The sequence below is a fragment of the Marmota marmota genome, unplaced genomic scaffold (genome assembly GCF_001458135.2).
Source record: "Marmota marmota marmota unplaced genomic scaffold, marMar, whole genome shotgun sequence".
Classification (NCBI taxonomy): domain Eukaryota; kingdom Metazoa; phylum Chordata; class Mammalia; order Rodentia; family Sciuridae; genus Marmota; species Marmota marmota.
The window spans coordinates 19,414,918-19,441,211 of NW_025999968.1; the positions used below are offsets into that span (position 1 = coordinate 19,414,918).

Genomic DNA, 26,294 nt, shown 5'->3' on the forward strand with positions numbered 1-26,294 from the left:
TTCCCAGGTCATCTTTTCTAGTTTAACACGTAACCCAGCATTTGATTCCTGTGACACTATGGTTTTAGTGAGTTAAGTGTGTGTGCATGTTCACACCTACACACACATTTGACAAAATGCAAAGGTAAATGGCATTTTGATGAGTGGATGGATTTATAAAAAAATTGTACTCTCTATTAAAGTAGCACATATTGTCCTGAGATCTCTCCCATCCTCACACCAACATAATTCTAAGAGTCAGGCCCTCTTTATGCATGAGAAAATGGAGTTGTGAGTAAAAAGGATTTCCTTATGTGCCACTCCCTTTAACTGAATTTTTATGTGAAAGTTCTTTGTGTTTTAAGCTTTGCTCTTAAGTCGTTCAAAAAACATTATACAAAAAGGCTCATCTTCTGGGTAAAAATTAACTTTTAGTTATTGATAATGTCTGTGTTCTATCCAGAACATTGCTAGTGTTCATAAAGGTCAAATGGAATAGATAAAAGATAAAAGGTCAGATTAATACTAAAAGATGTATGAGAATTCTGTGAGGTTTTTTTTTTTTTTGTACCAGGGATTGAATCCAAGGGTACTTTACCACTGAGTCACATCCCCAACACCTTTAAGATTATTATTATTATTTTTTAAAATTTTGAGACAGGGTCTTGCTAAGTTGCTTAAGGCCTTGCTAAACTGCTGAGGCTGGCTTTGAACTTCTGATCCTCCTGCCTCAGCCTCCTGAGCCACTGGGATTACAGGTGTGCACTTCTGCACCTGACTGGGTACTGGACTTTTACTAAATTCCTCATATAAATGTCTTTTAATTGCTGTACTGCTATCTCTAAAAAGTGAAATTAAGTTAATTCCTGAAATTGAGGATTCCTTCCTTAAGAAAGAAAAACAGCTCTGAAAAATTGATTTATTTCAATGTGGGTGAGCAAATATTTATTGAGCAACTATTACAAGTCAGAGAGTGCAAGCTCTGCAACTATATCCCTGTACTGACAGCTTCATGATCCATTAGAGATAGACATTCAACAGGTCAGGTCCATTACCATAATGATGAGATTTAACTCAGGTTAGAGCAGAGGTTCTCAAACTTTTGTGTGCATAACAATCTTCTGAAAGTTTGGTAACATTCAGGCCTCTGGATTGAGGGTCATTCTGATGCAGGTGATCCACAGGCCAGAGTTGGGGAATACTGGTATAATGGATCAGAGGAGGGTCCTACACACACACACAGACACACCCCACACCCCACACACACATTGACACATAGTAAAGTGTGTCTTTTCAATTCATGTATACAATGTGTAATAATTAGATCAGGGTAATTGGCATATTATCATGTCAGGAACATATCATTCCTCTGTGTTGGGAGCACCAAAAATCAAACTAATTGTTGTCAACCATAGTTATTATGCTGTGCTATAGACCATGAGAGTAAGTCCTTCTGTCCAGCTGCACCTGATACTCATTAACCATCCTCTCTCCATCTCCTTTTTCTCACTTTTCCCAATCTCTGGTAACCATTGAATTCCCCACTTGTTTGAGATCAGCTTATCATGGAAGGTTGTTTTGAAAGGGAAGCTTAACCACATGTTGAAGGCTGAGAGGGAGCTGCCTTTCTAACTGGTGGCTGGAGAAAGAGCTGTCCAGAAAGTGAAGGAACAGAACAAGGAGGCCAAAAGTAACAGGCAATATTCCTCTGGGGTTCTATTATAGCTGGTCCAGGGGATAAGCCCTGGTTCCATTGCTTCCAGGTGTGAGTCTGAAAAAAATAACATTTCTTTAAGGTTGCATTCTCAGGTAAGCCTTTGGAAAGCAAGCCTCATTTTCTAGGTAATACTTCCTAATACCAAAAAGAAAAAAAAATGAATTGGACTTGGAGAAAGGAAAAGAAAGTATGCACCCTAGGATAATTTCACTCTCAGACTCTTCCCACCACTGGAAATGGAGTGGTCGGAAAATGCTTTCATAAGCAGAATTTGGTGTTATAATTAGAAAATTATCTCTTCCTAGAACATTTTGTGAAATTCTGCTGTGAGGTGTCAACAGGTCCTTGTGGGGCCCCATCCAGCAGAGATCGACTGACATGTAAAATACAACAGAGTTCCAAAAAAGCCACTGTAAAATCTCAAGTATGTGGAAGGAGTTTGGTGTGCTTGCCAGTATGGTTTTTCCAAAAAAGAAAAATTCTGCAGAGATCAAAGAAGGGTGGAGGAAGTGGGCTCTAGCCTCAGGCGGAAGGTTTTATCATCAGAATAATTCAAGCTGGTGATTTTCTGGCAAGGCAAGTCAATGGGCCAAGTTAGAGAAGTGAGCATCTTAGCTTTTGATGTGGGCAAAAAGGAACTGAGACCCAGTAATGAAAGAAAAATAAGGAATTAGGGACAGACACTCCTCTTAAGTTATATCTCTGACCACAGACTGTCTTGAGGCATTTGGCATCTTTGGTCGTCTCCAGTTTTAGGTCAGAACTTGCCCAGTGCATCCTCAGATGCCTGCTCGCTATTTAAGCAGCAATGTCTTTGAGAAGAGGACTGGGAACAGTGTAGGGTTTGTGCAGGTAATACTCTGGGATTTTCATTTTAACCTTTTTTTTTTTTAATGGACAAGAAGTCAAGTGTTAGGGAATGCAGCAATACTCAGAGGTAAAAAGACTGGATTATGAGGGCTCTGATAGTCAAATGGACTACTGGAAGGTGGGAACTAGTTGGAGAAGGTAGATCATTGGGGAAATGCCCTGGAAGGCCTGATCTTCTCTCTGGTCCCTTCAATCTCAGTTTCTCTGTTTCCATGAACTAAATAGCTTTCCTCCATCATGCACTTCTACCATGATATTCTTCCCCATCTCAGAAAAGAGAAATGGAGTGGGTCAAACATGAACTAAGACCCATGAATCATGAGGCATAATAAGTACTCCTGTTGGTTATTCTGGTCACAGTGACACAAAGCTGACTAATACAGGGTTCAAATCCCAACCATGCCACTTACTGGCTATGTGATGTTGAGGAGGTCATTTAACCTCTCTGAGGTTCAGTATTACTTCTACAAAATAGATAATAGTCTCTATCTCAGAGGTTTGTTGAGAGTATTGAATTAATGAAATGAAACAATCTTAGAGTAGTATCTGTGCTTAGTATAAGTTTTATTTTTCTTGTGTTTTTTTTTTTTTCTTGATTGATGGTGCTTTCTCCAATTTTCTTTCTTGAAATGCCCCAATTAGGTAGTGCTCTGGCCCAATCATGTAGATATTCTGACTTCCCTAAACCCTAACAAATCAAGACCAAAATAAAAAGGAAGCAAGGCACAGCTCAGAGACCTTTTCCTAAACACATCTCCCAATCTGGGAGACAGTTAAGCACATGCATGCCCTGAGGAGTGAGGGATAGTTACAGTCAGAGGTAATGTACAGCTCATGAAGGTGTGAAGCTCCCTGGTTTCAGCACTAACAGAAAGCAGACTGTGCCCTCCAGTTGGAAGTGACATTGAACCAATGCCTGGTGCTATCTGTAGGTAGGCTTGAGGGCTTGGTGATTCTGCCCAGAAAGTGCTGTGATATAAATCTCCTTGGAGTGCAGCTTCACCCTCCCACTGTGTTAGCATTGGTCATGACCAGGAGGTTAATTTTGTCTGTGTTTGTAACTGATCACATTTCCCGTTCACAAGATCTGCAAGGAAGGCCAGGCCCTAGTCTATGGCCTGCCTCCCACAATTGTGCAGCCTGTCTTGATGCATGCTGGGTGTGCCCCTTCCTCCAGCTCCTTTTGGTATGCTATTTCCCATTTAACTCCTCTTTACGTTTTTAATTTTTTTAAAGAGAGAGAGAGAGAGAGAGAGAGAGAGAGAGAATTATTAATATTTATTTTTAAGTTTTCGGCGGACACAACATCTTTATTTTTTATTTTTATGTGGTGCTGAGGATCGAACCCAGCGCCCCACGCATGCCAGGCGAGCGCATTACCACTTGGGCCACATCCGCAGCCCAAACTCCTCTTTACTTTTAAAAAATCTGTTTTATCTTACCACCCTGTCTGTGTCATTGTATGCTGACCTCAATGCTTTTGGAACAAGGACAATTAAACATTTAAAAAACACATTAGAAAATAAATCCAAGGCATTGATCATCCAACAAGATTGGTGCAGCTCCCTTACTTCCTTATACTTAGCTCTCTTCCTTGATACTTGATATGAGAATGTTCCTGTTGCAGTGATTCCAAAAAAAGCCAATTTTTCCACAAATAGCAAGTTTATGTATCTTAAATAGTTACTAAGTCTATCATTGCAGATGTGAAAAGATCAGGTGGAAAGATGAGTTAAGTATTTATGCACACCAGAGTGACTGAATTGGAGTCATTTTGTTCTATAGTGAAGGTAAATGACAAACACCATACTTAAGAGTCCTAATCACCAAGGAGTCAGAACTGTTTACCATGCTCAAACACATAGGACATTTTATAAGGACACCAGGCAACGACCCTGAAAATGTGTTTAAAGTTTTAGAATTCTAATGCTGAACAATTCTGTTCAGGGCTGGGCAATTTTTCTCTCTTTTTCCTTAGGTATGGTTGAGTACCTTTTGTTTGGGAAAATGACTCTGAGCTTCCAGTTCACCTTAGCTGGGACCTACGTAAGAAAATAAAGAGAGAGAGAGAGAGAAAAAAAAATCCACCCTGGAAACAAAGCTGGTTTTCACTGAGAAAATTCCTTGTTTTTTCAAATAAGATTATGTTAGGAAATTTGAAGTCCTGAACATGATTAACATGCTTTGTGACTGTGAAAAGTTCACACTGTCACTATTTTTCCAGTGCTGAAGAGGGCAAGTGCAAACACAAATCTGTGTGGGTTTTCTTTTGTTGGGAGAGTGGGGAGAGTTCCTGGGAAGGGCAAGACTATATTATCCTTTTCTTTTCCAAAGTGTGTGTAGAGACTACATATTCTTCCTGAATTTGCAGCAATTATTGAACTTGCAAATTATTGTTGCTTGGTTTATTATATTTATGATTAGGAACCATACAATTTGTATCTTTTTTCTAAAATGCCCAATATATTTGTGAAAAAAATAGTAAAGAAAGAGATACAAAAGTGCAGTACATGTTGAGAAAAAAAATGTCTTGACATTTCAAAACAGGCATTATTGATTATTTTGCCTCATATTTATTCTATCATGGGAAAGTGATAAAATTGAATTGAATAAATAAAACTTTTTTCATTTTTTTACTGTGTCCATTATTCAGCTAAAAGGATCATACTTGGGACAGGAGTTTATTTATTTCACGAATAGAAACACCATCTCTTGGCTTCTTGTGAATAAGTAAACTTTTGACATCTCAATTTAGGAACATTAACCATGTTTTTTTTTTGTGTGTGTGTGTAGACTATATAAATCAAGTGATCTGTCCTGTATTGTGTTTTCTTAACCAGTACTGTGATAGATAGCTCTCTCAGGACATTCATAAAAATGCCATAGCATGAATTTTTCCTAGCATGCAAATAATTAAAGCATAATAAAAGAGAAAAATAAATAAAATCAAGTTGTCTGCAATCCTTTCTTCTAGACTCGAATTCTGCAATTAAGGAGAGGGCACCATGCAAATTCTGATAGAGAAAGAATATTTAAAAACCCTCTATTTACCACTGTGAGGAGTTCCCAAAAGCATAAATCAGTAGTTGAGAATTCATAGCATAGATTCCTACAAAATGATGGAAGCTGGGTCCTCAGAGGCCTCCTCAATCCATAACAGGGGCTCCATAAATTTGTTAAATGAATAAATAAACTCTTTGCAGTGATTCCCCAACCTGACTTTGCAGCAGAACTACTTGAGGACTCTAATGGGAAACTGGGCTTTTGAATCAAATTACTCTCTTATTACCTTGTTTTGTCGGGGCTATAAGCAATACAGTATATAAGCCAGAAGAAAAAGGTATGAAGTTGTCACCTATTTGTGAGATATAAAGCCCTGCCTGTTAAAGTTGAAGGACACCTTCCTTGCTGGGTTCTTATTCCAACTTTTAATATCTAATTTCCCAAAACCCCAGGCATCTAGTACCTTCTTGCTGTTGGAGGCTGACCACTGGGTACATGGCCTTGAACTGCCATCCTGTCCATGAGATCCACATTTAAATTTGCCTGACCCAGGCTCTCTTTTCTCAAGGCAATCAAAATCCCTACTTCATCAGTTAGCGGCTCCAGCTGGGTAAGAGAAGGAACACCCTTAGAGGTGTATGAATGAATTTTACAAGACACAGATTGGCAGTTCAGAAGTTTAATAATATAAAGTAAAATAACCCAGGCTGCTCAGAGTCTGGAAGGCTCAGAAAATGGAAGAGATCTGACTGATAGAAAGAAGTGAGTGCTAAGGAAGTCTAGGTCTTCAAAGAGCTGCTCCCAGAGCAAAGGCTGCTGCCACACCTAATTCAGCCTTGTTATTAACTATTGTCTTTATAGAACTTTTTCTTTTTGTTATAATATATTTAAATCTTGTCTTCTCAACAGGGCTGTCAATTTTTTATAGAAGATCCTATACATAACACTTATCTAGCTTTCCTTTAAAGTGGTAAGTCACATAATAAATTTTTTTTTTTGAGCTGAGATAGGTATTTGGTTGTTTGATGGGATTCATTCAATTCATTAAAATTTTAGACAATCTTTAAAAAAAGTAAGAAAAACATTATGCTTGCGGTACAACTTTTGTTACATAACTATTTATGTATATGTAGTTATAATTCCACAAGCTATTTTTCCTATTTATGTAAAAATATAGCTTTTTACTAGTATTTTACATCACAATTTTGATAATTCTAAAACTGTGGCACATCATGAAAGAAGGTAATCTAGTGATTTTTCATTTTGTTCAAACATGGTGTTGAAAGGATTTAGTGAAAAATTTCTTTTAGAACTTTCAGCAACCAGGTATTGTTATGGTTTACATGTTAGGTGTCCCTCAAAAGCTCATTTGTGAGGCATTGCAAGAAGGTTTAGAGTTGGAATGTTTGGGTTTTGAGAGCCTGAACCCAAACAGAGTGCTAATCTCTTGATAGGCACACGGAGTGGTGACTGTAGGCAGGGTAGGTGTGGTTGGAGGAGGTGGAGGAGGTGGGTCATTGGGGGCATGCCTTTGGGATATATATTTTTCCCTGGTGAGTGCAGTCTCTCTCTAGTTCCTAGTGTCATGTCTTGAACTTCTTCCCTCCACTACATTTTTCTACCATGTTGTTCACTCTCACAGGAACCCTGAGGAATGAAGTTGGCCATCTATGGACTAAGACCTCTGAAACTGTGGGCCCCAAAGTAAACCTTTCCTCCTCTAATTGTTCTAATTGATCTTTTGGTCATAGCAACAAAAGAGTTGAATAAACCAGGCATTTAATTTTTAAAAATTAAAGAGAAGAATTAAAGTAAAAAAACCCCACAAATTATAGAGAACTTTTTTACCAGCTTTAAATAACTGGAGACAATTCACAATAGCCTCAAAAAAAGAATACTTGGGAATCAATCTAACAGTGGAGGTGAAAGACCTCTACAATGAAAACTACAGAACCCTAAAGAAAGAAATTGAAGAAGAACTTAGAAGATGGAAAGATCTCCTATGTTCTTGGATAGTCAAAATTAATATTGTCAAAATGGCCAGACTACCAACTGTGCTATACAGATTTAATGCAATTCCTATCAAAATTCCAATGATATTCTTAATAGAACTAGAAAAAACAATCATTAAATTCATTTGGAAAAATAAGAGACCCAGAATAGCCATAGCAATCCTTAGCAAGAAGAGTGAAGCAAGAGGCATCACAATACCAGACCTTAAACTATACAACAGAGCTATAGTAACAAAAATGGCATGGGATTGCCACCAAAATAGACATGTAGACTTGAGGTACAGAATAGAAGAAACATAAATATAGTTATCTCATACTAGACAAAGGTGCCAACAACACACATTGGAGACAAGATAGCTTCTTCAACAAATGGTGCTGGGAAAACTGGAAATTCATATGTAGCAAAATGAAATTACACCTCCATATCTCACCCTGCACAAACTCAACTCAAAGTGCATCAAAGACTTAGGCATTAGAACAGAGAACCTGCACCTAACAGAAGAAAAAGTAGGCACCTAATAGGAGAAAAGTTGGCTGAGGACCTGACTTCCTTAACAAGACTCCTAAAGCACAAGAAGTAAAATCAAGAATCAATAAACAGGATGGATTCAAATTAAAAAAGCTTCTTCTCAGCAAAGGAAACAATCAATAATGTGAAGAGAGAACCTATAGAATGGGAGAAAATCTTTACCACATGCACCTCAGAATCAGCACTAATCTCCAGGTTATATAAAGAACTCAAAAAAACTTAATACTCAAACCCTAAATAACCCAATCAATAAATGGGCTAAAGAACTGAACAGAAACTTCACAGAAGAAAAAAATACAATCAATCAACAAACATGGAAAAATGTTCAACATCTCTGGAAATTAGAGAAATGCAATTCAAACTACTCTAAGATGTAAGAATGACAATTATCAAGAATACAAGCAATAATAAGTGTTGGCAAAGATGTCGGGGGAAAAGGTACACTCATACATTGTTGGTGGGACTGCAAATTGGTACAACCACTATGGAAAGCACTATGGAGATTCCTCAGAAGACTTTAAATGGAACCACCATTTGATTAACTATCCCGCTCCTAGGTTTCTACCCATAAGCTAACATGTAAACCATAACAATGCCTGGTTCCTGAAAGTTCTAAAAAAAATTTTTCACTAAATCCTTTCAACACAATGTTTGAACAAAATGAAAAATCACTAGATTACCTTCTTTTATGATGTGCCACAGTTTTAGAATTATCAAAATTGTGATGTAAAATACTAGTAAAAAGCTATATTTTTACATAAATAGGATAAAATTAGTATATTGCAGTGATATAGTCACATCAACATTTATAGTAGCTCAATTCACAATAGCTAAACTATTGAACCAACAGATAAATGGGTAAAGAAAATGTGGTATATATACACAATGGAATATTACTCAGCCTCAAAGAAGAATGAAATTATGGCATTTGCAAGAAAATGGATGGAGCTGGAGAATATCATACTAAGCGAAATAAACTAATCCCCAAAACAAAGGCCAAATGTTTTCTCTGATAAGCGGATGCTGATCCATAATGGGGGATGTGTGGGTTGGGAAGAATGAACAAACTTTGGATTGGGCAGAGGTTGAGCGGAGTGAGGGGAGGGGAGGGGATATAGGGTTGGGAAGGACAGTGGAATGAGATAGATATTATTACCCTATATACACGTATGATTACATGACTGGTGTGACTCTGCATCATGTATAGCCAGTGAAGTTGTGCTCCATTTGTGTACAGTGTGTCAAAATTCATTCAACCGTCATGCATAATTAATTAGAACAAAATTTCTTAAAAAGTACAAACTAAAAAAAAAAAGGAAAAACAAAACAAAACAAAAAACAACAACCCTGGAGAAACCTAGGTTGTCTAGGAATGAGTTGAGAACCACTAAAGAGTAATATTGACAGAGTGACTCAGTCCTTTCCACGTTGTTTTGAACTCAGCGCTTGGCAGGCTGGGCAAAGAAGTGCACAAGGCCCTTTTCCAGTGTTGCTAATGACAGTTCTGGTACTTGGGACATTAGTAGGTTTTGCTAGTAACTAATACTCTTGAACCTAAAATAGACTTTTCTTTTTAGCATGTGACAAAGCCTGGTGTTTCTGACTCATTGTCTGCAAAGTACAAAATAGTTTGTGCAATAAAGAAAACAGAATGAAGGAAAATTATGTTTCTTTCCCCAATTAGAATAACCCCTAGTGGTCTCTGTTCAATAATAATTCCATCAATTTTCCTTGCTTCAGAATTTGGCTTCATTCTTGAGGAGGCGTAGAGCACAGAGGGCAAAAAGCATGACCTCTGGAGCCAGCTGTACCGTGGCTCTGCTACTCACCATCTGTGTAACTTCTCTGCTTCAGTATGTCATCTGTTAAATGGGAAAGAGTACAAGTCTCATAACCTATGAGACTTAAATAACTTAATATAGCACCTGTTAAAACTTCCATTTTAAAGGCCCATCTAAACAAAGTAATTAAATAAATTAAATGAAGAATAAACAAAGTAATTAAATAAAGAATAAATTTTCTTCTAGTTTTTGGTTGGTTCTGGGGATAGAATCCAGGGCCTCACACATGCTGAGCACTTGCTCTACCATTTAGCCATTTCCCCAGCTCCAGAAGAATTCTTTTAAAGCATGAGTCAGATCATAACACTTTTTACTCAGCACCTTTGGTGGCTTCCCATCTCCCAATTGTGAATGCCAAGGCCTGATGATAGTTTTCAAGGTCCTGCAATGTTGAGAATACCAGGACTCTCTCTGACTTTAGCTTCTACCATTCTTCTTGTCCACCAGGCTCTGCCCCCATTAGCTTTTCTGCTGTTCTTCAAACACACCAACTGTGCTCCCTGTTCAGGAGGTTTTCATGGGCTGTTCTCTCTGCTTGAACATTCTTCCCCAGAAATCCTCATAGCTTACTCCCTAATTTCTTTTAGGTCATTGTTTGATGTCATTTCTACACTGTGGCCTTCCTGGATTATGTCTATAAAAAAGCTACTCCACGCAACAATGCCTGTTTTCTTTACCTTGCTTTACTTTTCTCCATAGATCTTTGCATCTGACGTATCATGCATCTACTTGTTTCCTTGCTATATTCCTGCATCCTCACTAGAATGCATGGTTCATGAAGGCAATAGATTTTTTTTTAACATGCTGAATCTCTAGTGTCTTCACCGAGAGGAGTCAATGAATAAGTGTTGAATGAATGAATGGATGGATAAATGAATGACAGCACTTAGAACAGAACCTAGCATACCTGTCATTGTTGTCACCATCACCATCACCACCACTACCACCACCATCATCATCATCATCATCATCATCATCATCTTTGTTATTATTTACATGAACTGAAATCCCCACTGCGTTTCCTCTGGAACCAGAAAAAGGTCTTGATTCAATTGGGATTGACAGCTTTTGTTTATTTATAATCTTTTTGGGCACTGGTCATTTCGTAGCTATAGTTACTAGAAGCAGCTAGGCTCTATATGAATTTTGTTGCTTCTCTATTATGCCATCTCAATGATGTTTAAAATATGGTTAAAGACTGGCTTAAGTCAAACTGTGAAGCAAGTTAAGTTGGGCATACTACTTTTCTGCTTTGAACACTTTTTTTCTCTTTTTGGAGATTTCTGATACTCAAAATAGGGCCCTATTTCACCCATGGTGGAGAGAAGTTGTCTTCCTAACAAACACAGAGTTATATGTTAATGACTTAAAGTTTCATTTCTTTGGGGATATCTGCATTTTATGACAGAGGTAGAGAGAGGGCAATGCCTAACTTGAAGTTCAGAATCTCTGATAGTGGACACTATTGATGTAGGGTAGGGCTGGGAGAGTAAGTGGAGGACTTTGAAAGGACATGATGAGGGAGACTGCCGCAGTCTGGCTGCAGCAAAATAACCGGGGGGTGACCAACAACTTGTGTACGTTGATACAGCAGGAGTAGGAGCCGTTTATTGTAGGACAGGAGCGATATTTATACATTCCACACAGCTTATCTAATTAGCATAAACTAGATACATCAGTCAACCAATAAGGAATCTCCATACTTAACGTCTCCCTTTTGTTACTTCTCAAACCACTCCCTCTGGCATTTTGCCAGGCGTCATCCAGACTTGTTTACAGACTCTAACAGGAGACAACTTCGCAGTTTAAACAGTTAGTGGCTTGGACCCTTCCCTTTCCATAATAGACTTCTTCTGAACAATAGAAGGAGGAGAGTGTGGAGAACAGTAATGGGTCTTAGTAATATCAAAGTACTTTCCAAGTTGTTCTTTCATACTGTAAAACTGCTATAGTAAAAAGAGTATGAGATTGTGGATAAAGGTATTGGCCCTGTCTGTTATTAAGTAATATTAATACTTCACTACAGTCAGACATGCTTGGGAGATGCTCTCTAATGATCTCCCAGATCTAAACATAAAGATTTCTAGGGTTTCAAAATTAGGAGGAAGTTGGCAACTGAGAGGATTTTTTACAAAACAGGGTAGAAGAGTATAGGGATAAGGTTTTAAGTGCCACAGGTTACAGTGCCATGGGATTCACAGACAGAGAAAGGACCCCTAATTTCATTAAGCTTCTACTTGCAGGAGGACAAAATTAGGAGGATAACATCCTCACCTAGTGACCACTCTGCTTACTCCAATTGCCCCCTTTTGTCCTACAGAGTCTGGGGTTCCAAAAAGTGAAAGAATGTAGGTCCTCCTGGGCACATATTGTGTCCATTTGACAGCGAATGCTCTACTGCTAGAGGACAAGCTCTCTTTTTCTATTGAGGAAAAAAATCTCACTCATTATGTCTAGGGGTAGAGTTTTTTAAGGGAAACTTTGTACTGTGTCCACCCATATTATGTTTGGCTCTAGTCAGCACCATTATTTTTCTCTTTTCATGTTTTCAATGGGGTAAAATTTGCAAGTAGAAAGGAAAACACAAACCCAAGATCTTTCACTGTGTATGTGTTTTGTGAAAAGTAAATTGAAACCAAATTGAATTCACGGCTGATATTTTTCTTAATAGACTAAACTGGAAACCAGGGCTCTGTTTCCCAGTTTCCTAAGCCAGGAACTTTGGTATGGTTATAGATACTTTCTCAGGAGCTGAGTGACCTCTGGTTCTTACCAGAGGAAAAGAAATCCATTCCATTGCTTCAGTAATTCTCTTGCTTTGCCTTTCTTCTTATAAATTATTTCTTCTGATCATCTGAGCCTGACACAAAATCATAATGCAATAAGGGAAAGACCAGAAAGGCCTGTACATGGGAAGCTACTAGAACTTTCTAAGTGCAAGTCAGACAGCCTGAATGTTTGTAGACATGAAACTTTCATAAAGTAAGTAGAATGTGGTCCAATGCCCAGCACACATGCCACCAGGAGTGTGTGTGTGTGTGTGTGTGTGTGTGTGTTACAAAGGATACCTCAGCAATGTTCTGACAGTACAGTTGGTTTAAGAAAATTAGAACACAGTTATCTTTTCTTTCAAGGTTTTGGTAAATTTGTGGTAAAATGAAAAAAAAAGCAGTTTAAACAAAGTTAGCAATATTCCTCCTGATTTGTTCCTTGGTGGGTTGGAGGTAAGCCTTAGAGACTAATAAATGGGAAAGGTGGCATTTGAGGATTAACCTTCTCCTGTGGTAGGAGGTGGTGAGAAACTTGCTGCTCTTCTAAAAAGTGTGGCTCCTTCCACCATGTGGGCTGCAGCAGAGTGAGGGTACACATCTATATCTACCTGGGCAACAAGGCCTGGGGCAGCCATGATTCCTAGCTGGGTGGTATGTGTGCCTGTGTTGCTTCCACTTCTGTGAGTGTTAATGGGGACCCAGGGCACACCCCTTCCTCCACAAGTCTGGGCCTCAGCTTCCCTCACCTGTGAACACAGGGTGTTTGACACAGTGGTCTCTGAGGTTCCCTTGTGTATGTACACCTTCATTCCCAGGGTAGCAGCTTCAATGTCACTTGGGAGTTCACTGGAAATGCAGTCTCAGCCCTTGTTCCGTTCCTGATTCGCTGCAGCAGAATCTGCCTTTTCATGGCACCCCCAGGTGGTTCAGGTACATATTGGTGTTTGGGAAGCACTGCTCTTATTATTTTTTAAATTCATCTAATTATTTCATTGATGTTCAGCAATTTGAACACACATTTTAAGCATGACTCTGAAGTCACAATGACTGGATTGTTTACACTTCAAACGTGTAAGATAAATGTGTGTCTGTGTTTTGTGTGTGTGTGTGTGTGTGTGTGTGTGAGAGAGAGAGAGGGGGGGATATATTTGCTTAGAATGATATTTAATTCCATTTTTAATAACATGATTTAAAAACTATTTGAAATAGATGTTTTCCTTGCAATGGAAAACGAACCAATTATACTTTTGGTTAAGAATGGAAAAAACCTTGTGCTGAGAGTGTAAATGTGTTCAAGAAGGTAAAACCTAGAAAGAAATATCTACAAAGAAAGAATTCTAAGAAAGAATATGTACAAAGAATTTTTGTAGAAAAATTTTCAATAGGATTATCTGAAAAGTGCAACTCAATTTACATTAACAGGAAGTGCCTTTGATCATCCTTCTGTCTAAAGTACAGGGCTAGGTTTTGCAGAGGACTATTCCTGAAGACCTTAAAAGAGCGTACTATAGGGATACTGCTACATCAATGTTCATAGCAGCACAATTCACAATAGCTAGACTGTGGAACCAACCCAGATGCCCTTCAATAGATGAATGGATAAAAAAATGTGGCATTTATACACAATGGAGTATTACTCTGCACTAAAAAATTACAAAATCATGGAATTTGCAGGGAAATGGATGGCACTAGAGCAGATTATGCTAAGTGAAGCTAGCCAATCCCTAAAAAATAAATGCCAAATGTCATCTTTGATATAAGGAGAGCAACTAAGAACAGAGCAGGGAGGAAGAGCATGAGAAGAAGATTACCATTAAACAGGGATGAGAGGTGGGAGGGAAAGAGAGAGAGAAGGGAAATTGCATGGTAAAGGAAGGAGACCCTCATTGTTATACAAAATTACATATAAGAGGAAGTAAGGGGAAAGGGGAAAAAACAAGAGAGAGAAATGAAATACAGTAGATGGGGTAGAGAGAGAAGATGGGAGGAGAGGGGAGGGGAAGGGAGGGGAGGGGGATAGTAGAGGATAGGAAGGGCAGCAGAATACAACAGACACTAGTATGGCAGTATGTAAAAAAGTGGATGTGGAACCGATGTGAATCTGCAATATGTATACGGGGTAAAAATGGGAGTTCATAATCTGCTTGAATCAAATGTATGAAATATGATATGTCAAGAGCTTTGTAATGTTTTGAACAACTAATAATAAAAAAAAAGAATCAAAAAGAAAAAAAAAAGAAATGTCATAGGTTCCATGACATGAGAGTAGGAAGGAACAGAGGAGATGATTTTAACCCATCCCAGTTCCTCACTGTAGAGGTGAGACTGAGGCAGGGAGAAGTTGTGATTTATTGGTCCAGGGTCACATGGATCAACTAGAGGCAGAACTGGGACTAGAAATCAAGGGTTGAAGGTAGATAGGGGGCATTGAAGACAGTCAGAGACAGTTGCAATGGTTGAAGTAAATGTTAATGACAGCTTGGTTAAGTCATTGGTGGTGTAAGTAGAGGAGAGGGAAAGAAGAAGGAGTGATATAGAGACTTTAGGATGTGGACACTGGCTCTCGGGTAGTAGAGAAGGGGAAGAGGATTCTTTTATGACTGTAGTCTTTGAATATATGTGACACAGTGATTGCTATTATTAATGCAGTTGCGGTTTTGTGTAGGAGAATTTTAGTTTTGATCATTTATCACATGGAGCTAGCTATAACTATTCTACCAGTACTTGTTTCTGCTTTCCCCATTCCATCTCACTTTGGCAAAGGAACGTCCCCACTTCTTCAAATTTGACTTACCTTTAATGACTTCCTTCTTCAATGGAAACTACCTTAACCACAGAACCTCATGCTCCTACTCCCCTTCGAATGTGTGGAGCTCATATTATGTGCATCTCAGTACTCAATGGTATACAACTGGGGGTGAGACATCTTATTCATCATTAACACTGATGTTTATCATTCAACTAATGTTTTTTCCTGGGCACTGGGAGCACATAGAATTCCTCCACCTAAAACATACACCCCGGCAGGAGAGACATAAACGAATAAACATACAACAAACAAATACACAAGGTGATTTCAGATGGCGACAAGTACTATAGAGAAAATTAAACAGAGTGACATGATAGAAGTTGGAAGATTGGTGTTTTCTTTTCTTTTCTTTCTTTTTTGTGGTGCTGGGGATTGAACCTAGGGCCTCAGCATGTAAGCAAATGACCTGCCACTGAGCTACATGTCCAGCCCTATTGTACTGTATTTTATGAAATGGTTTAGCTTTTAACTGTGAATCCTCTCTCTCTCTCTCTCTCTCTCTCTCTCTCTCTCTCTCTCTCTCTCTCTCTCCAGTTTGACTGTTAGTTCCAGTGAGCAAAGATCCAGATTTTTGTTCCTTCACCTTTTTTTTTTTTTACATCAGAGTGTACACTGACAGTGGAGTGAGAGCTTATGACTTTCCTTTTTCAATCAATAAGTGTCTTGAGTACTTAGTTTAGATCCTTCTCTGATATCTGGCATTTCTCTTACTTAGATGTTGTATTTAGAGCTGTCCAAGTAGCCCTAGTGCTGTCAGTAAGAGGGGAAATACAGTTGGGCATGAAGAGGGATATAAATTCAGAATAAAGAAGCAATGTTTAGGTGTGTATCTGAGAGAACTGGCCTTGTGCATGAAAGTGGCTGCACTGAATCTTACGTATCTCAGGTTTTTGGATTATCTTTTTTTTTTTTTTGTAGTGAGAATTTATAACCTTCATTGTTAGACTTGTATATTTCTCAAGCTAGAGTTGCTCCTAGGTGCTGAAAGATTCTTAAGCCACCTCTTTAGTGCCAAAGCATTTTCAATTAACTTCCTAAAACATACTTTTATCTCAGCTTCCCCCATCTCTTTAGGGGAATGCCAGAATTTTAAACAATTTGGTTGTTTGCTTTTTAACTTCCTAATCTGACTAATTCAACTCTGAGTCATAAACATATAACATGTATTAGCAGATTTAATCATCTTCAAAGTTTCTTTATAGCAGCTACTCCTTTAATGTCTTTTGTTGTTAACAGGGACTATTTTATAGGTCAGGTCAATGTGGTCTTTTGGGCATTATTTAAATTTTTGTATATTTTAGGTAGGGATGTAGCAAACCAACTAATTTATGACAAATGACCCTTTTTAAAATGCAAAAACTCAAGGAAAACGTGGGTTTGAAGGCAGATGATGAAAGTATGAAAAAATAGATCTGAATCAGTTATGCCTACATCTGTCACATGAATTCTAAAATACCCCATCTCTGAAACCTTTGTTGGGACCTTGAGGTCTGGTGGTCAGAATCTGGTGTGAGTCTGGCTGGTTTTAGTTTTTGTTATGATGGCGCATTCACTGCATAGTCCTGGGAGCTGATGAAGGGTTGCTCTATGTCTCTGTGCAGGAACCTGGCAGTCAAGTCTCTCTGTCACTGCCAGTCACTGGTCAAATACAGACAGGGCTTCAGTGGTGCTGGGCCCTCTGCTTTCCCCTCAGAGAGATGTTCCTATAGCCCTGCTTTTCCATCTTTGCTTTCTATCCCTCCCTGACCTGCTTCAAGCTCTCCTATGGACTCAGCTATCTGTTGCTCCTGCTGAAAACACCCTGACTCTCAGACCACTTCTCCCTGGTCCAGGCTGCCCGTGGTAGGAGCCCCCAGCAGATCCTCCCTAGCCCTGAAGGTAGAACCTGGACAAGTTCTAAGTCTTGTTCATCTTGAGAACATCTGGAAGAAAAAGTTATTTTTAAACATGCAGGAATGGAAAGTGTCAGAGAAGCAAAACTTCTGATGTGTTTACTCTCTTGGTTTATTCTACCTATTAGGACAAAAAATATTTCGAAACTAGAGTGCATTATTAATAACAAAGCACATTATCTTTATACTGTCCTAGTTTATTCCTTACTCCCCCCCCCTTTCACAAATATTCAGCGATTCTTGTGTCCTAGACAGGGGACAGGCATTCTGGGTATAACGGGTCAGGGACCTTTTGGTCTAGTCCTGTGGAATTTATATTCTGTGGGATGCACGTGAAAAAGGAGATCAACTACATAAAGGAATAATTTACAAATTATGGGCGTGCTATGATAGAAATAAAAACAGGAGGGAGGACAGAGGAATGGGAGGGAGGGTGAGAGAGTGAGAGCGTGCACAACTAGGTGTTTTCTCTGGTCTTCTGATTTTTAAGAATTTTAATTTTTTTTTTTGGAGAAACCTGATCATGAGCTGTAAATCTCATCCATAGAATAAGGTACTGTTGATAAGAAAAATCTTTAGTTTTCTCTGGGGATTTATTGATAGAAAAATAAAAGAAGCCATGCTGATTCAATTATCTTAAGACTTACACTGGTTTATCATTGAAAATGGCTTTTTTAATAGTTTAAAAACTTTAGTCTTTTTTCTAAATTTTAGCCATCTTCTCCCATTCTTTTAATATTAACATGCTTTGTGGAGACTAATGTAAAATATCTTATCAATTTTTATTTTGACTACATTGAAATGATAATATTTCAGACATATTGTGTTAAACAACATATATTATTAAAATTAATTTTGCCTGTTTAATTTTACTTTTTAAATGTGACTATCAGAAAATTCATAATTACATATATGGATTTCATATTTCTATTGAATAACACTGCTATAGAATCTTGATATGAAAATCTATTAATTATTTGGATGGCCCATGGTTTACAATGTGTGGTTTGTAGTAGCCCTTGCCTGTAATCCCAGTGGCTTGGGAGGCTGAGACAAGAGGATCTCCAGTTCAAAGCCAGCCTCAGCAACAGTGAGGCACTAAGCAAATCAGTGAGACCTTTTCTCTAAATAAAAGGGCTGGGAATGTGGCTCAGTGGTCGAGTGCCCCTGAGTTCAATCCCCAGTACCAAAAAAATTAAAATAAAATAAAAAAGATGAGTGGGGGCTGGGATTGTAACACAGTAGTAGAGAGCTTGCCTAGCATGTGTGAGGAACTGGGTTCAATCCTCAGCACTGCATAAAAATAAATAAATAAAAAAGATATTGTTTCATCAATAATTGAAAAAAAAAGACAGATGAGTGGTTTAAGATGAGTGTTCTTAACAACTGTTACTGGGGAGAGAGGATGTTAATTATATTCCCTACACCTTTTATAAAGATCCATGGAAGTTTCTATTTCTGCCAACCATCACAAGTTCCTTGAGAAGAGGGAGGATGTATTTCACTCAATTCTTAGCTTCCTATTCACATACTAGATATTTTTATTATTTGGATAAACTTTGTAAACCACCCAATCTCATCACACTGAAGAATGCTGATCTATCAAAAAAAAAAAGTCCTGCAATTTTGTATAAGACAAAGAGATTAAAAACAAAGAATCCCTCAAAGTTACAAAGATTTACAAGAAGCAGAGAGTCAAAGAGTGATAAAAGTAATTTAAGTTTTTCAAGTATCAAAAAAATACTAAAGTCAACTTTTGATTTGTATGTTTAGTTTGATGATTCTCTGATGATATTCATGTGAAATTCTACAAGGGAGGAGCAAATCATTTTCAAAGAGTCAATATGGCATTATGCAATTTTTTCCTTGTTTTTTAATACAGCAACTAAAACTTTTTTTCTCACACAAAACTTGAATAGTCTTGAGGTAAACTGAGGTACACAACTTGCTAAGCTACATGGAGTATGCTCAGTTGTTAGTCCAAATGATTTTGTTACTCTTCCTAACTCTGGTAGGACCAGCTTCCCTTGTTTTTGGTCACCATCAATGACAATAGTGAAAAGAGAAGTGGGAACAAAATGAAAGATTGTCTCAAGGTGAGAAGACACTTTCACTGGGGAAATATACACATGTCCCTTTCATCAGATTTTGTGAGTATTGGTGAAATTGTTTATATGTGGCCATGACATTATTCTCCTACCCACTCGTTCCTCTGTGGCTGTCTGATCTATTTGGGTCTAAATTAGGGAAAGTTCCGAAATTAGACAAGGTAAATGCTGGTATGTTAAAGGGTCATTGATTAAAGCTGGGCTTGTGATCATCCTACACTCATGGTTTCTGCTGTTATTCATAATTGAGCCACATGTGGTGGCGGTGGTGTGTGTGTGGGGGTGCAGGGGCCAGTGGTAAGAGAGGGAGGAAAGGGGGAGCCAGCATCTGGCCGGAGTAGAGAGGCTTTCCCACTGCCTGCAAGAGGAATGAGAGGCTCTGTAACTTGATCCTTCTAAGGACCTCCAGGAAAAACATAATTTCATTAAAGAGCAGTCATTTTAAACTTAAAATTAAAAAAAAGGCTTGTCCATGAGAAGAAAGTCATTGCTATTCATCTGTTGTAACATTCATACTTGACAATTTTAGTCTACCACTGTGGTAATGTTCTCTTGAAACAGTACAATTAACCATATTGGAAAACTAATAGTGAAATCTGGGCTCTGTTCTTTTTTATCTGTGTGTTTTTAAAGAGTTTGCTTTCCCTCTCTGTTTCCTGATCTGTCAAAAGAGAAGGTTTGGATTAGTATTGCTTTTCCAGAAATTAATTCGAACTACTAATTCTGCCCTTAGAATGAGGCACCATGAAAGGTGGTTGGAGGTAGTTGGCAGAATGGTCTGAGGTGTTGGAAACATAGTTAGAAAATGTGTTCTGGTTCACAAGGGGCTCTTGAAAAGAGGCAGATTCTGATTCAGTAGGTCTGAGATTAGGCCTGAATTTCTACATTTTTAACATGATTCCAGCTGCTGCTGCTGCTGCTGCTGCTGATTCATGTACAATGCTAGATGATTGCCACCTGCAATGTTCTTATTCTGGAGATGAACCTAGGTAGGTCCTAGAGCAAAGTGATTTGCCCAAGCTCACACAACAACGGAATAGTACACTGTGTAAGACTTCCTGGTATCACAACTCTCAGTCTGAGGATATTGTCACTTGCTACCTCTTTCATGTCCCTTCCAATGCTGGAACTCTCTTTGATAACATTTTGTGGCTTTACCTGTCTTAGGAGGCCCTCTGGGCTCAGTGTTTTGGCCACACTCTCTCATTCATTTTCACAATTTTAGCTCCAAACATATGTTTATTTTAATTAATACGTAATTTAAAGAAAGATGGAAGGGCAGGTTGTTCGGGAAGTATGTGAACAGTGGCCTGAGGTCTTCTCCCTGGCTGTGAGAGTTTCCAGCATCTCTCTATGAGCGATGTGATTCTCTGTGCTGTACATTCCCTCATCTGTGAGGAAGCTAAATCGATGACAGAGACATTTTTAAAAATTAAAAATCAAAAAGTTGAGTTTTTGCTGATGTTGGTTTCCTCCAAGGCAGTGCTTTTCAAAGTATTGTGTGAGCATCTGGTGGTGAAATATATTTAAATGGCACATGGACACCAGTTAAGCATTTTATAGTTCTGCATTTAATTTAATGCATTTTAGAAGAATTACAATAGCATTCTAAAACACATGATTCCATGTATATTATTGCTAAAGAAGTATCTATGTTTAAAAAAGCAAGTCAATTTTAAGACAAATACCAAGTAAATAATGGCCAAAAGATTATGAAAGAAGTGAACAGTATATTAAATTAGGGAATTAAGCAACAAGTGAGTTCTAGGGCCTGGCCTGTGAGTTTTTAGAAACACTGTCACCCTTTGTTTGAAACCTATCATAGTATAATGGAAAGGAGGCTGGATTTATATGGGGAGATTATGGTCTGTGAAAATAGTCAGTGAGACATGGTTCCTGTCCCTGAGGGGCTCAGTCTTTGGAGATGCTGCATACTAAAGCATCACTCAACTTGACGCTCAAAGAATAGACAGCCTTCTCTGTCATCCCACACTTGAACGTGTCGTGGAACTGAGTTAGTGCCAGAGATGATGATTTAACTCTGACTCTCTTATCTTTTGGATAAATAAAACTACTCATAAATTTAGCCTACAATGCTGAGATAAATGACTTCCATCTGCATCCTTAAGATTAGCCATTGATTAATATTGCTGAATCTTCTGTCTTCTCAGAGTTATTGCCCTTTACGAGGTCATTATAGTAATTGGGCTTTCTGTTTAGAATGGTGGTTCTCTACTGAGGGTGTTTTTTTGCACACCAAGGGCTTTGTGTGGTGGCATTTTTTGGTTGTCAGACTGTGGGGAAGGCATGCTATTGGTATCCAGTGAAAGGCTAAGTAATATTTTTAAATCTCCTACAATGTTCAGTGTAAATTTCTACAGCAAAGAAATATCTGGTCTAAAATATCCACAGTGACAATTATGAGAGATTTACACAAACTTAAGTAGAATTGGACATCATGATTGCAGAGTTCAATGCCATGGCTCACTGGGTGTACTGGAACAAAATTTTTAGGCTCCTAATGCATTATTTTCTTCAGAGAAGAAGTAATGATAGCATAAAAAACTGTCTGTTGAATAATGGACCCCCTCTAAATACTCATATCCCAATTCCCATAATGGATGAATATGATATTTTAAATGGCAAATGAGACTTTGAAGATATAGTTAAGTGAAGGATCTTGTGATGGAGAGACAATCCAGGATTGTTTGGGTGGAACTAATCTAATCATAAGGGTGCTTCGGAGAGGGAGGCAAGGGGATCAGAGGTAGAAAAAGAGATGTGACATGAAAGCCAAGATTGTAGAAATGCATTGTGAAGGTGAAGAAAGCTGTCTATAGAAGCTGGGAAGGGGAAGGAATTGAATTTTTCCCAGGAAATTACAGGAAGAATGTAGCCTTACTGATACCAAGATGTTAGCCTGTAAGAATGTTTTGGAATTCCAAACTCCAGAACTGTAAAATATTAAATTTCTGTTGTTTTGTGCCTCTAAATTTGTGTTCATTTGTTACAGCAGCAGTGAGAAACAGATACACAATCATTTTGAAAAGTTTGAGAGTGGGTAAGCATTTCTATACACAACAAAAATAGATCTTTTTACCATATAGAAGACAACATACAGTTATATCTATAAATTTTCTACTGCTTTTTGGAACATTTTTTTTCCTTTTAGGGTTTGGGAGGCACTTTCTGGGATTTTGAATATTCATGATCATATTGGTGAGCTGCTGGTGTGTGTAACAGCTGGTTGATAGAATCTTAAGCAAATCAAATTCTGCTGTTCTGCCTTAAGAGACAAATTATGGGTAAAATAAATCATCAAGTCTAGAAGATGCAGAGAGTAAAGAACTATTTTGATAGTGGCTGCACAATTATTTGCAAATTATCAAAATTCAAACATTTGCTATGCTTTCACTTACATGGTTTCATTTATTTTTATGACCACTGTATTGTTAGTTGTTATTAAAAGATTATTATATTTCTCACCAAAGCCTCACTGAAATGCAGATGTTCAACTTGAACCCTGAATAAAGATAGTATGAGGTTTTTCCTGGTTCATACAAGGTATATCTGTAAGCAGTTGACTGGCATTAGAAGCACTAGTATGTGTATTCATTAGTGCTCTGTGTGCACATCTGCTGCTGGCCACCCAGCCACAGCCTCCCACACCTACCTTATCCACAGAGTGCAATCATCTCATGAACTTTCTCCATTTGTGAAATGTAAAAGTTTTAGAATATTCTAGTCCTCAATATTAGTACATGCATACACACACACAAGCGCGCGCGCACACACACACACACAGACACACACACACATCCACGAACAAAGAGAAACAGCAAAAATTTGCAGAATGCTTAACAGTGCATAAAGTGGCTATTATTTCTGTTGCCTTACAATTCTTTACAATTCTATGTAATTGTTATCAATATTTTATAGATTAGGAGATGGGAGCTAAAAGAATTGAAATTCAGTGACTTTTCTAATATCAAAAGGCTTTAAGCAATGGAGGCATAGCTCAAATTCCATTTATTTCACTTGGAAACTACGGATCTGTTTGCTGCTAGGTGGTTCCACATTGCCTGTGGACTTTCAGAGATGATAGTTATAGAGGTCAGCCAACGTCATTTGGGGGGTCACACTGAACACATGGAGCAGGAGTCCCTCACTGTTTTGTTCAGTTCACTTGCTCCTAATGTTCTCTTCTGGAGACCTTGTTTCCCTTCCTGCGGGCCTATGGATATTGGCATCATAATATAGACTGAAGAGAAGGGTAAGTCTCATTTAACTTCACATTGACACATTTTTAATTTGGCAGATTTGTAAGATCATGAAGGCATCTGAGAAAGAAGATTAGCAAGGATGTAAAATTATATATGAATTTTTTATCCAGTAGAATGTGACTAAATTACTATTGTGTCATGGTTTTGCACATAACATTCAAATTAGAGTTTAAAGTATGTGACATTTGGAAGATTCCCACATGTGAGGCACACCATGAGCATATACATTCTTATTCCTCTTCTCAACATTTGATGACAGTAAGAGAGAATTAGGAGTGTTTTGAATTGGTTTTGAATGTCACATTTTGCATTATTTGCATTTATTTGTTTTCTTACTATCTCAGTTTTCATTTTAGTTGATTGATGTCATTTTTCTAAGTCTTTATCACATGAAGAATAAATTTTATGTATTCCTCAGAGTGAGGCACTAAAGTAATATATTAATGTTTTTAAAAGATGCTAAAATCTACAAGATACTCAGATTATATTTATGAATAGAGTAATTCAGTTTCAAGTATCACTGGAGAAAGTAGGGAGAAAAGCAGTGGCTTTCATTCTCCCCTTTTAACTGCAATCACACCAATAAATAGGATGATAATATGGTCACAGTAACCCAACCCTCAAAATGTTTCCATTTCTTTTAAGAGCGAGACCTAGAGGTCCGCTTGAATTCTTGCACTGCCTCCCCTTCCCAGTGCCTTTTTAAAATTTGGCAACTCTTTGCAATTAGGTAATGGAAGCATAATTCCTGTTCAGAAAATCACTCTACATGGTGCCAGACTTAGACATTCTAAAAAATATATATATATTTCTACCTTAAGAAATGATTCACTTATTAATACAAATACTGACAATTTGCAAATTGCAATGAGAAATGGGTTATTAAGATCTAAAAACTTTCCATCTCAATAGAACAAAGAGGGACAACTGGACTGAAATGAGTGATAAGCTCTTACTAAAGGTTGTCAACTGCTCATTTGATATGCTTTATGTTCCCTGGGATGTCTTTTCACAGCTTTCAGACTCTGTGTGTGTAAACGAACCAACAGCACCCCGGTCTTCCTACTTTAGAAGGGAAAACAGAGGTACACTTGAATCTGAATACTGACTCTATTTTGGTAGCTAGACATCCATGGGCAGTTTACCTTAATTCTACACATTTAAAATGGGAATAGTGAGCCCTACCTTACAAAATGATTTTTAGGGTTACACAGAATGTATATAAAATGTCTAGTAGTATTTCATGCACAGTTTCTAGTAGTTTCATGAATAGCTTCATACACAGAGAGTTATTTAGCTTTCTATTGCTGTGATAAAATACCTTAGAAAAACAACTTAAAAGGAGGGAAGATTTATTTTGGCTAATGCTTTCAGAGGTCACAGTCCATGATTGCTTGGCCCCATTGCTATAGGTATGTGGTGAGGCCAAACATCATGGTGGGAGTCTGGTGAAACAAAGTTTCTCACCTCACGGTGGCCAAGAAGCAAATAGAAAGCAGAGCTAGTGGGGTCCCAATATATACTTCAAAGGTGTGCCCCCAATGCTTACTTCCTCCAAGTAGGCTCCACCTCCTAGAGCCTCCAGGACCTCCTAATAGTATTGTCAGCTGGGTTCCAAGCCTTCAATACAAGAGATTTTGGGGGAATATTTAGGATCCAAACCGTAGCAGTATCCCTTCTTGTAAACTCATGCTCCAAATGCAGTTTCAGTGCATGTTATATCATCTGTTAGGTGACAGGCTTGAAGGAGTGCAGAATGCTATGAAATTTCAGGGTCCACTGAAGCACAGGGCCCATGAACCTGGTTCTATTTAGCTGCTCTGAAAAGTTTAGTCTATTTTGCTTAAGAAAAAAACTCATTTCAGTTCTGGATCTTTAAACCTGGTTTTGTGAAATGTTCCATTTTCAGCCTATTAGTTTGGCCTTACAGAGACCATGTCTACTCGTCCATAATCACATCACTTTTGTTGGCTGAAAGTATGTGCTTATGTAAAAGATGGAATGATTGCAATATCACAATAGTGGGTGAAGTATTCAAACTCTTCTTTTAATGAGAACTTGTTGATGGCACAGAAGAGTAACTGGAAAGAATCATTTGGGAAGAGTTTAAGTGTTCATTTGGAACCACCGATTCACTAAAGCTCAGGCTGGAAGAAATCATGTGGTCCTTTCCACTTGTTTCCCAGAAGGACTGCACACTTCCTTTCTAAAGCTAGAATTTGTTTTGCTTCTCAAGAACTGACAAGAAGGGAGTTCTGGAAGTTTTAAATAATCATGAGTGATGCTTACATATTGTGCCTAATTATAGCTCTTCCCACATCTAAATCAAACAAAAATTACTTCCATTTCCAATGAATGGTTTATCAATCTTTATATGTAAAGTAAATTCCAACTTGCGTTTTCTATTATGTGATTTTCTTCTTTTTTTCCAATCAAGAACTTTCAGTCATTTATTCTTTATTCATTCATTCAACAAATAT

At 38.0% G+C, this 26,294-nt stretch overlaps 1 protein-coding gene across 4 annotated transcripts in view; it reads right to left on the reverse strand.

The window, feature by feature from the left end:
* The window catches only part of Col8a1 (collagen type VIII alpha 1 chain), a 149,359-nt gene that overhangs the window by 79,705 nt on the left and 43,360 nt on the right, over window positions 1–26,294 (reverse strand). Inside the window, exon 1 of one of the 4 annotated variants that reach the window (XM_048803463.1) lies at window positions 9,940–9,958. The exons of the other annotated variants lie outside the window; for them this stretch is intronic. The gene's annotated coding sequence lies outside the window, so the exon portion shown is untranslated. Of the gene's footprint in view, window positions 1–9,939; window positions 9,959–26,294 lie in introns of those variants that run through there. 4 annotated transcript variants of the gene reach the window in all.